Here is a 14736-nt window from a genome sequence, read left to right on the forward strand (position 1 = left end):
TGTGTACTCATTCAATTTGAGTACCTGTGTCTGCATTCAATTTACACTTCTACTGACAAAGACTTTGCTTCTCACATCCTTACTAAAACTTGTAATGGTTTGGTTTTTAAGAAAATTTTAATAATTGTGAAAATTGTCTAGCTAGACCTCATGATCTGTAGCCCTGCTACCAGCCTTTGCCAAAGAACGCCTCAAAGCAGCTGTGCCACGGCAGAGCGGGGCTTCTGTTTCCATCCAGGTCTTTTTACTAATATAATTTATATGTCACTTTGTGACAGCTCAGACCCAGTGACTTTATATGAAGGAGTCTGCTGAAGGCTTATCATACTTTAACGATAATCCGAAATTTAATTCTGATATAATTCTGAGTGATACATTTTGAACTAAAAGAAATTTTCCTGGTTTACATAACAGATTAAATCCCCTTTATTTTGGTATATTAGTTTAAAAGAAGCATTAAAAATAACTTAAAAGTATATACTTATTGATTTATTATTTTTCTCAATATCATTCAGCTTTGTTTCAAGGACTTTTGCCTGATGTTTATTGATTTCTTTTTTCGTTTTCCCATTTCATTTTATTGTTCGAGGTTTAGAATAAATTATACAAGCCAAACCATGTCATTTTTTCATTATCCAAGTATATCTTTCTGATGATGAATATACTTTAGAAATGGCTTATTTAATAAAACAATGTTTCATCAGTCACTCCTATCTGATTTAATATGCAAAGTACACATGAAATATCATAAAAAATTTTAACATTTAATTTTCTTCTGTTTGTCATCCGTCATCTTTTCGTAATTGTTTATAAATCAAATCTCTTTTCTAAACGGAAAATACAATATAATCTGGTCCTTCTCCCTACTTTCTATTGTTATTTGTAATTTAGTAACAGAGAACGAAGTAACAAAGCACCGTCTTGAGTCACATAGACCAGACTAGGAGATATCTCTTGATATACACTTTAAAGCGTACACAGATAAATGAACCGCAAAGCAGTAAAGCGAATACCAAGTTAACATATTTGCAAATAGTTTATTAACCGTAAATGTATTTTAGAAATATTTATTTATTTAACTATATATCTTAAAATATATGTTTGGCGGGTATCCGTTTTTGCAATCAAGAAAACCAAAGATTTATGAAAATTTATTGTGGGAGCTAAAAAAAAAAAATACTTTTCTTTCACCTTCTAAGTTCTTCTAGCTGGGCTAATGGACAAATTAACAGAGACAGAGTAACGGGAGAAAATCGAAATTTAATGCATACCTCTGGGTAATTCACACAAACATGAAAATTCCTAAGACAGTGAAGCAACGTTGGGTACGTATGACATTTTGGACAAAGGAGAAAAGGAAGGGCTTAGATTTCAGAAGTGAGAACGTGTGATTTACAGGGGCGTGGAACACGCACAGCAGATAAATTTTTGCTGGGCAACTCAGAAACAGTGAGACACTGCGGTGGGGGGGGTGTGTGTGTGCGCGTGCAAGTGCGTGCGTGTGTGTAACAGGCTTCCGCTTGGAGGCTTCCTGTCTAAGGCTTCTGTGATCATGTAAAAGTTTTTTTCCTGATGTAGGTTTTCCTTCTGAATCCTAGACAGGAAAGCAGGAGAGTCAAAGTTTCTTCCTGAGTCTTTGTTTCTTAATAACCAGTTTAAAATCAATACACTAAAAGGCAGCTTTAGGCTGGCGAGACTCCAGGCCCCTTCGCTATACTAAGCAGAGAAGTCTGTGTGCGTCCACTTCCTGGGGTTACGTATTATAGCTCTGTAGCGCGTGCTTTTCAATCTCTGTCACCATCTATGGTAGATTGTCAGGTTAGATTGTCGAGTACAGATGCTTGTCGTTGAGGAAAAGAAAATTATTATGGGTCTTGCCATCTTACGTTGGGCAAATTTCAAGAAAAATAATAACTCACTGCCACTTTCAACTCTTTTAAGGTCTGCTGTTAAAATTATAATAAAGAAGTCTCATGCCGTTTATGTGAAATTCATTAGTAAAATTCCTCTTTCTGATATGAAAAAGGTGATAAAAATAACATGTACTTTTTCTTCCTCTCTTCTCCTTTGTTTTGGTCAGTCGTAAACCCACATCCTGATCTGTCTTCCTTTGCTTTGTTGTTATTAAATACTTTCCCTTCTTAAATCTTGAATTCTGGCATATTTTTGCGTTGTTTTAAGTTTACAGTCCTTCACTGTCTGTTCGTTGTCTGTTGTTCGTCTTAAAATCGTTATTTCGTATACTTCATCCGCTTGTATAGTTATTTATAGTGTGAAGACTAAGTCAGTACCAATGACTCCATCAGGGCAGAAGCAGAAGGCCCTCATGCTATTTTTTATTAACATTTTGTATACAGTTTTACCTCTTCTCTCTGTAAACAGTTTCTTCTATTAATCCAGCCTGAATGTCTTTGCCTGTTATTGTGGAGTTATTATTTTTTTTTTATTCTGAATTATTGTGGAATTTTAAAACTGAGATGCTCTCCGATCACATAACCCCATTTCTTGGGTTCCATAAGAAACAGTAGAATGAAGGTAAACTGTATGGGAAGATGTTCATTTTCATAATGAACACTTGAAAGCATCTAAATATCCACAATTGGATGACAATTAATTAAGTCATAATACATTCACTCGATGAGTTATTATAATTTTTTGGACTAGCAATGTGGTGAAAATATTTATGATATAGTGCTAAATTAAAGAAACAAAAAACCCTGGGTACACAATGATATGTTCCAGAATTCAAACTATGGAAAACACATCACATGTGTAAACAGTGAGCAGGAATACCTCAGTTTGCAAAGTCCATCGTTTTGACGTAGTAAGAAAAGTATCATCTTTGTTGTGGGCAGGAGAAATTTCTATACTTGTATATAAAACTCATCACTTATGTAATTAAAAATAATTTTTACTATAAAGAGGAGATACATAGTAAAAATTTTCGAATATGTAAAATTTTACATTTTAGATTAGATGTATATATTGATCTATAAAACCTGCGATGATCAATGTCCACTTAACTAAACTTCGACTTTCCCTCTGTTACCTCAAGAAAGTGCTGTCCCCTTTAGCATTTCCAACACCAGATAGCTGCAGACTCACGCCAGACTCTCCTCGGGGCTCAGGCTTTAACCTGTGTGATCTGCTTAGCTCCCTTGAAATTATTTTCTTGAATTACATGTTTATAGTTTAATAGAAAGGTGTTAATTTACCTCCAGCTGCTAAAATTAATTGCCAGTTTGCTTCTTTCAATCTTTGCACTTTAATTTGCATGTTATCATGCACTACCTAGTGTTTCGTTTCCTGTTTTTTACTAAATATCATTTTATGATTATTTCCCACTATCAGTAATGACAGAGTCCCCGTGTTAACATCTGAGTCCCTAAGATGGCAGATGCCAGCACTAGCAGAATCACACAGGAGATGCGCGAGGCTAGCACCCTGGGGGAGGGAAGGCGAGGGCCGAGCAGGAGAGGGAGAGCCAGCAGAGCCAGCAGACGGGCTGGGGGTTCGGCCGGAAGTCCTCGGGCTGCACCGCAGGTCTGAGAGGTGCTGGGCAAGGTGGCGGTCAGGAGCCACTGTGACCTGCTGGGGGATGCTGCATCCCTGGGAAGGGGCCTGCCTTACTGTCCCTGCCTCACTCAGCCATTGGCTGGGAGCAGCCTGTGGGGAGCTTGGCCTCTGCGCAAATGTAGTAATAGATTTCAGAGTCTGGCTGCTGTGTCCAGGGACAGTCACACTCGCTGAGATCCGGGAGCTGAGGAGCCAGCCACTCTCACGCGCTCTGCCCTTTGTGAGAAGTTTCTAATGCTGCGCGATGTGTCACCTGAGGCCAGAGCACATTAACCGCGGCTCTTCTGGGGGATCCAGGGATCCAGGGATCCTCCGGGACAGCTCTCCCCCCGTTACCTCCATCACCGGTTCGCCAACAAGCCCCGTTAACTTTATCTCCTAAATATCTCTTAACTCGGACCTTTTATCTCCATCTCCAGTACTGAGACTGATACTAACTCCACCCCCATCTTTTACCTTAACTTTAGAACAAGATATGTCTGCTCCATCCCCCTCTAATTGCCACTATTCCATGTTACCATAGTGACCTTGAACAAAAGAAGCAAATTTGCCCATCCGCACCCCTTTCAAACTCACCTGTGCTCCTCGGATGGTGCGGAACGACCTCAGCGTTTACTGTAGTGCATCGGTTCCTGTCGCGCTCCCCACTGCTCTCTGTGCCTCCTCCGCTGGGCCTGTGTCCCCCCCATGAGTGACCTTTTGGTTTGCCCACAAGCCACGTTTCCTCCCAGCACAGGCTCGTGCATGCTCTCCCTTCTCCCGGAATGTTCTCTCTCCCCTTCTTCATCAATAATTTACTCACGGCTCAGACCGCAGCTCAAGACTCACTGTTCAGGGATTCCCTCCTTGACACCTCTGCATCTTTGGAGGCGTAAAGGTGCCAATGTCAGCATGCACTTGAGGAATCATGAGCAGTTCTGATTTGCTTGATCCAAGAAGATAACTTGGGAAGGGACTGGAGATGAAGGTACATGTAATGTAAAGTGAAATCCGACCACGAAGCGTTTCACATACGAATCGAGTGATTTGGACTCTACATCGAAGGCAGATGAGGAGCACCGAAAGGTTTTAGGGAGAGAGACATGAGCAGATCTGCCTTCTAGAGAGATCATTCTGTTGGGAATGGGGAGGGCAACTTGGAGGGGACTGGCTAGAGCCAAGAAGCCCCATGAGGGTGTTCTCGACAGGTGGGAGAGAGGAGGGTTTGAGCTGGAATAGCGGTGACAGTGACATTGGGAAGGGACCAGAGGGTCAGAGGAGAGGCTCCTTAAGGGTTAGATTCCACACCACCCTGCTCGGCACTGCACCAAGCTGCTCCTGGGGCCGGCGGATGAAGCCGGGGACAGGTCCTGGATCTGACAGCCAGTCCCATCTCAGCCTTCGCTGGGAGCCACCGATGAACTTCTACCCTCTCCGGAAGAGAACTAGCCGGACACGCCATTCCTCCTTTGCGTCCTCTGGAAATGCGTCCTCCAGACTCGGGAGGGGCACAGAGCCAGGAAGGGGAAGGAGACCATTCCTCTGGACAGCTGCTCAGTGGAACTAAGCTTGGGGTCAGTGACATCACCATGGGCATGGGGTCACGGGCTCACACTGAAGGGATCTCAACACGTCCGGTACACTCCTTCGGGATGAATACATCTCAAAATCTACCAAGATGCTCTTGTAATAAGCGCTTTGTCTTGCGACAGGATATCAAGAAAAGCTTTGGGAAAATACTTAGAATATTCTTTTCCCAACTTGCAAATCAAGATGCCGAGACTAGATAAACATGCAGGAACTGTATGAGGGCAGCAGCCTATAGCCCTTCAAAGACTTCCTTAAGCCAGTTTTTTTAAGGAGAAGAGGGAGAACCACAAAAGCAGCTCGTCTCCATTCTGTGTGACTTCGGGATAGCTGCATTGCCTCAGTGCGATTTCTGCCTTATTTTATGTCAAATCATAAATTGGATAATAATCGCTTCCTGAATATATATTACATGTCAGGCACCGTACTAGATGCTAGGAGCGCAGGAACGTAACACACAGTGGTCTTTGCCCACTGAAGTTTAGCGACCTGGGTGTGGGGAAAACCCCACATGTGAAAATAAGAATCGTAATGATGATAATACGCATTTGCAACAGAGACGTAAAAATCCAAGTGCTATGGAAAGACAGGGGAGAGCAACTTTGGGGAGATCAAGTCAATGCCAAGTGTAAACCAGCTTTGCCAAGAGAAGGGCTGAGGGGAGGAGTCCAGGCAAAAGACACGTGTTTACAGAGATACCAAAACATGCAAGGCTTTCGCATTGCCGGGGACCAAGCAAGCAACTTAAAGCATAGGCCTTGGTAAAGAATGAAGGGGTTAAAAAGGGGCTCGTTAAGAAAGCTGTTAAGCTTTAATTTAATATAACACACACACACACACACACACAGATGTGAGGGGCTGTCACACACACAGAAATACATTTACAAGAAGGCTCGGGGACAGGGGAGAGGGAAAACAGGAAGCCGTAAATCATCTCCAAGTTCAGCTGAAAGCTCCGTAAGTACAGTCAATTCCCAGCTCTATCCGTTTGTGTTGGGAGTGGGTTCCCGGCTCCCTGGCAGGCACCCCACCGCCAAACGGTGCATTCCTTACCCCCACCCCCACCCTGGGGGCATGGCGTGGGAGCCCTGATGGTCAGATGATCCGTTCAGGCCCTTCCGGTCGGCCCGAGAGGGCGCGGGCTCCATAGTGTAATATTTCCCATCTTCATTTATCACTTTGTAGATTTCTCTTCTTGAATCGCTCTACATCCTCATTTGTGTCATTTTTCTAAAACCGTGGAGATTATGGAAAACTATAATTTAGATTCCGCGATGATTAAAACGATCGCAGAAGTTTAGAGCCATAACTTATAAATGTTAGAGTATTAAAATACCTAAATAATTAAGGTAGATTTAAAATATATCGAAGGAAAAAGGCGTGCTTCCTGTTTACTATGTAACAGAAAATTGTAGCTGATCAATATTCTAGTGAGAGAGAAACACATAAAACTATCACTAGATATGAAACCTTGGGAAAGTTATTTAACCTCTCTGTGCCTCAGTTTCCCTCGCCCGTACCTACACGTCATCAGGTCGTCGTTTGTTATAAGGATCAAGGGAGATAAGACATCTTGAACTTAAAACGGTGTTCGATCCATGGCTTTTAGCAGATGTAAATATTAGTTATTGTTTTATCAGCATCATTCTATGTTTAAATTCACTAACCTAGTCAATGGTCAGAAATAGAAGGAAATATATTATTAATATATGTTCATAAATGTTACCTCTCATGTATCTTGCCTTAAACTATAGTTATTTACTTTGTGTTTGCATTGTATTTGGTTCTTACTAATTTGTGAATTCCTGGAGTTAGGGGACCATTTCTTCTCTCGTTTAAAAAACACCGAGTGATTTTTATCGTATTCTTTGTTTACTTCCTTGACCTTATCTAGTGCCTTGCACACTACGAGCGTTCAATAAGTATTTGTGGAATTGAATTATGTAAAAGCTTACCTTTTCTTATCTGCGAAAGCCCATGAGTGGCTAATAGTCTATTAAGTTGGTAACAGAAACTCCTACCTGCACAGTTCCACAAAACAATAATGTCTGTAATGTTTGTTTAAGCAATGGAATTGAAAGATGTTTTGACTTCGAAAGAGGCTTATGTGACCCCCAGATAAATGCTGTCTGACACATAATGAGACATTGTACCAAAGGGATTAAATAGCAACTCTTACGGTCCTACATTAATTTTTTTTTTTTTTTTTTTTTGGTTTGAGACTGACTTTGTTTTTCACATAGGAGAAATTAAAGCAAATGTTCTTTCTGCATGTAGTTTTAATAACATTTATTTTGATAAATAATGTCACTGGCGTGAATTTGCTATACACACACAAGACTGAAAAAGGCCCCATCCAGCTAGTCAACATTTCAAGTCTTTTGGTTTTGACTCGGGCTGGTTTTGACTAGAGCTGAGCCTCGTAAGCACTGTGCTTCATTTGATTCTGACTGTTTCTGGGCAAGCTTAATGGAGTGTTCAAAAGGCCTGCCTCGTGGCTGCTTCGGTCTGACCACCTTTCCAGTCCACTATTTCAACTTGCCATCAAATTCTACGCTGGTCATTCCTTTGGAGGTCTTACGGAATCCGAAACACCTACCCTCCTTATAGCCGTATCCTGCGATGCTGCCTGGAGGTGCAGGCCAGCCACTGCGGTGGCATCTCTCTGCGGCCGGGTCCCGGGTGTGGACGCGGGCCAGAGCCAGCGGGCCTTGGCTGCCGTTGACCTGCTGAACCCTGGGAACAGACGATCCCCGACTCACTCTCGTGACTGTTGACCCTGCTTGATTCATTCGTCCCCAAGCCTGCTGTTCAGTAGCTGTGTGATCTTGGGCAAGTTATTGACACTTCCTTGGTTTCTGTGTCCTCCTTTCTAAATTAGGGATAATTATGCCACAGTGCTGTCATGAGGATTAGGTGAAACAATGCATGTAAAACACCCAGCGCTCTGCGTGGCACACCGTGAGATGTCACCCTAAATGATGACCATGTAACAATTATTTGTCATTTATAACACTGAAGGGATTATTAGAGACATTAGCCCCCAGGCCCTTCAACTTAGACCAACTTCTAATGTCATAGAGACTCTTCTTTTTGCTTCTCAAAGATACGTATGGTAAATTCGTTTCTGATCGTATGTTACTCTATGAAGAAGAGTTATTACAGGCATCTGTTTTAAATCATTATTATTCTAAGAAAAGAATTCAAAAACAGGAAAAACAGAGTAGCTTGACTTACGAAGTATTAAAATGGATTTAAAAATAAAATAACTCCCAAATATCGACAAAGCAGATACCCAAGAAAAAGCCCCCATGTGGACGTGCGTGTGGGGGGTGCGATGCCCTCAGAGCCCGCTTCCCCCCACCCGAGCCGCCCTGAGAGGTGGCACTCAGGAGAAGGAGGAGGAGGAGGAGGAGGAGGAGGGAGGAGGAGGAGGAGGGTTGAGGTTCCTCGTGTGCAGTGGACTCTGGGTAGGGCGCAGAGGATCGAACGGGTTTCCTCGGGCACCAGTAACAGATACCACCCATCGATCGTGGCCCCTGTTCTCTGCCTCCTGGCTCTGCCTCACGCCCTCTCTCAACCGTGTTCTGGGCCGCCTCTGCCAAAGGGACACCTGACGCTTACTTCATCCGGAGTGGCACTTAGCCTGCTTCAGTTCTACAGCCGTAATGTTATCTAGCGGTCAAAGCGCTGAATTCCAGTGTCACCCAGTACCTCAGCAGCACTACATTCAACTGGCTGTGTGAGTTTAGCAAAGTCATTTCAACACGATGAGGAAGGATTTTAAGCCCTTCAGGTTATCAGAGGATTATCAGGTGTCACGCTGCAGCCCTTGGGCGTCTGGCGGTGGCACGGTGACAAGAAACAGAAACAGGCGTCTTATTAAGTCTGTGTCACGTTTCAAAAAGCAGATCTCTACAGGAAAATGACAAAGGCTTTGAAGAGCCGACAGATCTGCTGCGGGCTCCACACCACACTTTTTAGGATCTTATTCAATTAGTTTAAGTGATTAGCTGATTTAGCTTCATTAGCCAAACGATTATTCTTTTTAAGTCATTTAAATCATCGTTTCAAGTTTTCCTACAGAATACATAACATTTTAAGTGAAAATTCTTTATGTCTGATGTTTAGCCATCGTTTCATTAGAAGGCTTGAGTTTGCTATTAAAGATTTAGTACCAGTCTGAAAGCGGGTTCCCCTGAATTTCATTTTCCCCGTTTTTGGCTGACGAGGCATTTGGAGAGATTCCAGCCTGTTTGCTCAGGTCTTCCCTGAAGAGGTTGGGTGACTAGACAGTGAAGGGAGGAAAGACGATGTTGCCAGTAGGTGTCTCACTATGAATGTGCTTGGGACGTGGTCGGAAATGTCACCCGCCCCTCCTCCTCTTGGCCTTTGTTTTCAATCCCTGCTTCTTTGAGCCTTTTTTTTTTTTAATACTGTCTGAGTCATGAGAGGCGCGGGGGCGGTGAAAAGGGGTTTAAAGAAAGAAAAAGAAAGCACCAGCATTTGAGATCCGGAATAATAGAGGCCCCCGTCCTACTCCAAGGGTCCACAAAGTACTGCCCAGTCCGAGTTCCCTTTTCCACACACGACTGCTTGTTCTTTTGTTCCTTGTGTCCTTGGCAAAGACTGAAAGAACTCAGCCTGTAATACTCGGGCCTCCTGTGTCACTTAAGAAATAATAAGCCATTGTCTTCATTAAGCCACCCTTGTTTTAGCAAATGGAATCCAGATACTGGAGAGGGGACATTTTGAAGGGGTTTGAATTGGAGTAGAGATGCCTTACAGAATTCCCTAGAGAAACTGCTTTGGTTTCTCCTATTTTATTGCTCCTTACTGAGAAGATTCATATTCAAATGGGTTGAGTTGGTGAATAGTTGCTTGCACATTCTCATGCACCCAGGAAGGCTATGATTATGGCTAATTACAATGAAGAATGAGGTCCTAACAAGAGAGCTCAATCAGATTGTTGTTCGTGCATGAAGTAGCTACGGCCAGCCGATGGAGGTGTGATTTTGGTAATTACAAACAATGTGGCTATTTGAAAAATGCTTAGGAAATCTGTTCAAGACAAAATAAGGTCTAATTAATCTCTTTAGGCTCTGAATTCTCCAGATGATCCATTTGCTGTGTGTGTGCATGTGCGTGTGCGTGTGTGTGCATGTGTTTAGGGTCCCTTTAATAAACGAGCTCTCAGGTATGAAATATGTTCTCTTGCCCACACTGCCATTTGTTGGACTGTGTCGCCTGTTAGAAAGCGTCTTCTCTGCCAATCACATAGCAACCTGCTTTTAAGGCAACTTGACAGATGCTTTTTAAAAATAAATGTGTACATGTTCTTGTTATTATCCAACAGGAAAATGCATTATGAAAAGTTACTGTAAAACATTAACTATTAATTAAGAGTATCGATATCATCGTTGTGCTGATTTATGTTAACTCTTGACCACCCCACGTACGTTGTGTCTGGCTCTTGAATAACGCCTAGCTATATTCTGCCTTAAATAATTGGAGTCCTCCGGGAAAGCATGATTATAATGTAGAAACCTGTATTCACCACCCCCCTTAATTGTTTTTCAAACCATACTTGACTTGAAAATATCTTGAACTTGACCCTTTCCCCGTTTGTCATTTTGTACCTTTCTATCCTTATCTAAATAAAATGGCCAGTTGCTGCAAGAAATTTGTTAGTTTTAAATGCATCATTTTTCAGTGTCATTCAAATGTCTAGTAGAATGAACTCTGAGGAGTTTTGTACCTTTGCCTTATTTGTTGTCTAGATGTGAACCCAAAAAGCTACCCTTTTCTTAATTAAACTCAGCACAGATTTTAACCTAAAGAGCAATGCGAGGTCACCTTAGGACCTTGGTGGCTATTCTTTCTAAAAGAGAGGAAAGAGGTGGAAAGAGAGAAGGGAGACCAAAACAAACAAACAAACAAGACCAATTTTTATATAGCTCTCTTCTAATTTTAACTAATTTGCATCGTTTATCATCTGCAAAGGGAAGCAAACACTGAAGTTACTAGTCTCCTCAGGAAGACGAGTGAAAAAAAAATTCTCATAGCATGGTGACATATCTGTAAATCTCTATTTCATTTCTCTAAAAACTAGTCATTTATAATCAGAAGGCTTCTAACAAAAAATGCAGGAAAAAATGAATTTTACAGCCTTGTCGTCTTCTTTTAAAAATCTACTCTCTCTGTGCAGTGCTTGCCAACTTGAATGCCTAATAACGGTATAACATCGAGTTCTATTTACCATATTAAATATCATTTAAAAAAAAATTCAGCTAATGACTTGGAGTCTTTCCGTAATGTGTATGAGTTAAAATAATTACGTCTATTATCTTATCTATCAAAAACATAGGTTTTTTGTATGATTTGACAGTATAAAGCATTCGTTTTAGTAATTTGGGATTTAATATTTAATGGCTTGTCCCAGTTTCCTGATTGGCTGGTCAATATATTATTGTCAGTTTTTAAATTTTAATTAAGAGATATCAATTTGAGATGTCTCGATGCGTGTCATAGCAGAGAGCCATGGTTCTCTCGGTAAGTCCTGCGTTCGGAGTGGGTGACTGTTCCGTGCTTGTTCTCGTGCTGCTTTTGGAGATTTCACATTCTGAGTATAAGAGAAAATGGTTAAAAAATCTGATGAATTCAAGTCGTTGCTCGAGAGAATGAGTAAAGTCCATTTTTTTCCTGATCAAAATTGAATCTGTTGCTTCCCTTCCCGCTTCCCAAACACATCAATACAGATGCAAATAAGTGAGGCCACTTCCTGTAAATCAGCTGTCAACACGTATCAGGGAGAAAAACAATGAACAAGGAGGCTCCCTGCTTCTTACGGAGGCTGTGCGAATCTTCTGTTTGCAAGGAGAATATTTAAGGCCTTCATAGCTGGCAGCAAAGAATATGAAAAATACCACTTCATACATATCCAAGCATTTTACGATTTCAATCAATCCAAAGTGCAGAATTTGAGAGGGTTAATAGGATTTCTCGGTAACTGGTTAATAAAATTAATGTGTTATTGGGCCGATGTCTTATTTAATTGTCTAGTATATATTCCCAGTGTTCATTCATAGGTTAGCCTTAGTAAAAGTTGATATAAAGTTGTTTAAAGATTGCCAGTTTTCTAAAACTGAAAACATTGAAACACACTTCATCAAAATAGTCAATCTTTGATTTTGGATCTATTCGGATAGCAATAATATTGTGCATATATGTAGCGTCTTATATATTCCCCCAAATGTGTATTATATCCTTTAAATTCCAAATTAAAAAGCAAAACAAAACTTCAAGAAAGCAGAGCAAGTGTCCTTAGCCACCTAGCAGAGGGAAAGCAGCTGAGGCTGTGATTGAAGTCATTAACCCCAGGAGCACTCAGAAGTGTGTGTGTAGGGGGCGGGAGGGGGGTGTCTAGCCTAGACTCAAGTCCCTCTCCCTGACTGCATGGCCTCTCATTATAAACACCAATTTCCATCACTCCAGGGATGTGCAGAAGTGTTGGCAAAAAGTTCCGGGTAGTTAAATGTTGGATAAATCAGCTTTTACTGAATCTTTTTAAAATGCGCCAATTGCAGTTGTTGGCGAAGTCGCCTTCTGCTTCTGTTGTAGAACCCTAGAACGCCCGTGTGCACCGGCGTTCACAAATTAAATCGGTAGGGCCGAAACGCCGCAGAGGTGGTCGGTGAGAGAGCGGCATTTCCGGATCAGTTAGGATCTTTGGTTTCGGCAACAGAACCCGATTCTGTAACTTGGACGCGTGCTGGCTGGGAAAAGATCGGGCATCACGAAATGAGGAGGAAGCTCAAGAGCCAGGTCCCGAGGCCGTCACTCCCAGATGGACTCCATCTCCCATGATCCGCCTCGCACATGATTCGGAGCTACAGGAGATAGATGGCTAAGCTTGGGTCATGTCGCTATGCCAGAGCATGAGGGCCCAGCGCTGCCCAAAGGAGCTAACCGGGAGCCCGTCTCAGGTAGCTCTGGCTGCTGTAACAAACGGCACGGTCTGGGTGGCTTACACGCAACAGAAACATATTTCTCTCGGTATTGGAGAACGAAAGTCTGAGGTCGGGGTGCTGGCGTGGGGGGGTTCTGGTGAGAGCCTCTTCCAGGTGGCAGACCGCCGGGTCCCCACTGCGTCCTCACCTGGCTGAGAGCAGAGGGCAGGCGGGCTCTCTAGGTGGTTCTTACGAGGGCTCAGATCCCATCCCTGGGGCTCCACCCCGACCTCATCTGATCCCAATCACCTCCCGAAGGCCTTACCTACGATACCGTCACGTGGTGGGGGATGAGGCTTCAACATATGAATCGGAGGGGGACCCAAACAGTCCAGAGCAGACCTCCCCTGTTCCCCGCCGTGGTGGCGGCAGTGGGGGCAATGCCTTTGTTGACTCCCTCATCAATCCCGAGCTCAGCGGAGGAAAGGAGATGCCCCAGAAGGGAGTGACATTAGCGGGGCACATGAGAAATAATGCAAGCCCCCTGCGGGACCCAAGTCGTACCCCGTACTGGAGGGAAAACTTGTCCCCCACCCTCTTAAGGTTTCTGGCTGGGCCAGAAAATTAAACTGACCAAGACAGATTATAGGAGAAAAGCATATGAATAGATTTACTATATATTTGACATGACCTGGACACCTTCGTGAGGAAATAAGGTCTTGAGGAAAGGGTTGGGTTTGAGTGACTTCGTCCCAGGTTTGATGCAGGGTGGAAACGCATGGAAACACGTGGTGGGACACACGGGTCTGAGCTAAGGGCTGTTACCCAGGCCTGTCCGTTCGGATTCCTCCGACGTCCCCTTATCTTCCGAGAGAAGGACACTCCCTCCCTCTGGGCACAGCGAGGGCACGTCTCCCACGAGGGTCTTAGGTCCTGCTTCAGGGGGGATCAGAGCACCCTTCTTGCACGTGTCACTTTCTCAAATCCCCTCAGCTTAAAATGTTCAGTATGTCGAGGAGTGCCATATTTTGGGGGTAGTGTGTCCTGAACCCCATCAGCTGAAAGCAGAATTTAATGTGCCATGTGATGACGGCGTAAGGGGCCATCTTTATAAACTAGGAATATTCACATTTCCCAGTCTCTCACAGCAAAGACCTGACTGGTACCACAAGCTGCTCCGTGTCATCGAAAAGGAGGTTATCTACTCGGCGTGTTTCTCAGCCCTCCTCCGTCTGTGTTTTACACATGTAAAATGAGATTTTAAAATCTAGAGCAAGGCACAGACGAAGCAGGAGCTGGGGTGGAGAGAGCCTCTTTCAGGCGAGGCTGTCACATCCTGGGATGTTTCTCTCCGACCCTCGTGAGGCCTATTTCCATCCCTTCCCCACCTGGCCTGTGTGGACACTGGGTCTCGTCTCGTCTCGTCGGCTGACCCTGCTGAGGCCCCTGTGCCCTTCTGCCTGGCTCAGATTCTGGTTAAAATTTGATTTGAAACCTTTTTCTCTTGCTATGCTCAGCAGGTCAATGATTAACTGGAGTGTCAAGTCCCATGTTTGCCCTGTTTTTTTCCAAGCCCGCATCATAAGTAAAAACAGACTCGAACACATCAGAAAACTCAGGGTAGCGGAAGGCCTAGGCTGGAATC

General features: G+C 43.3%; 1 protein-coding gene across 1 annotated transcript in view; it reads left to right on the plus strand.

The window, feature by feature from the left end:
- PACRG (parkin coregulated) overlaps positions 1 to 14736 on the plus strand; it is a 432037-nt gene that overhangs the window by 80877 nt on the left and 336424 nt on the right. The gene's annotated exons all lie outside the window — the stretch shown is intronic.

This window comes from Pteropus medius, unplaced genomic scaffold (genome assembly GCF_902729225.1).
Source record: "Pteropus medius unplaced genomic scaffold, Ma_sr-lr_union100, whole genome shotgun sequence".
Classification (NCBI taxonomy): Eukaryota; Metazoa; Chordata; class Mammalia; order Chiroptera; family Pteropodidae; genus Pteropus; species Pteropus medius.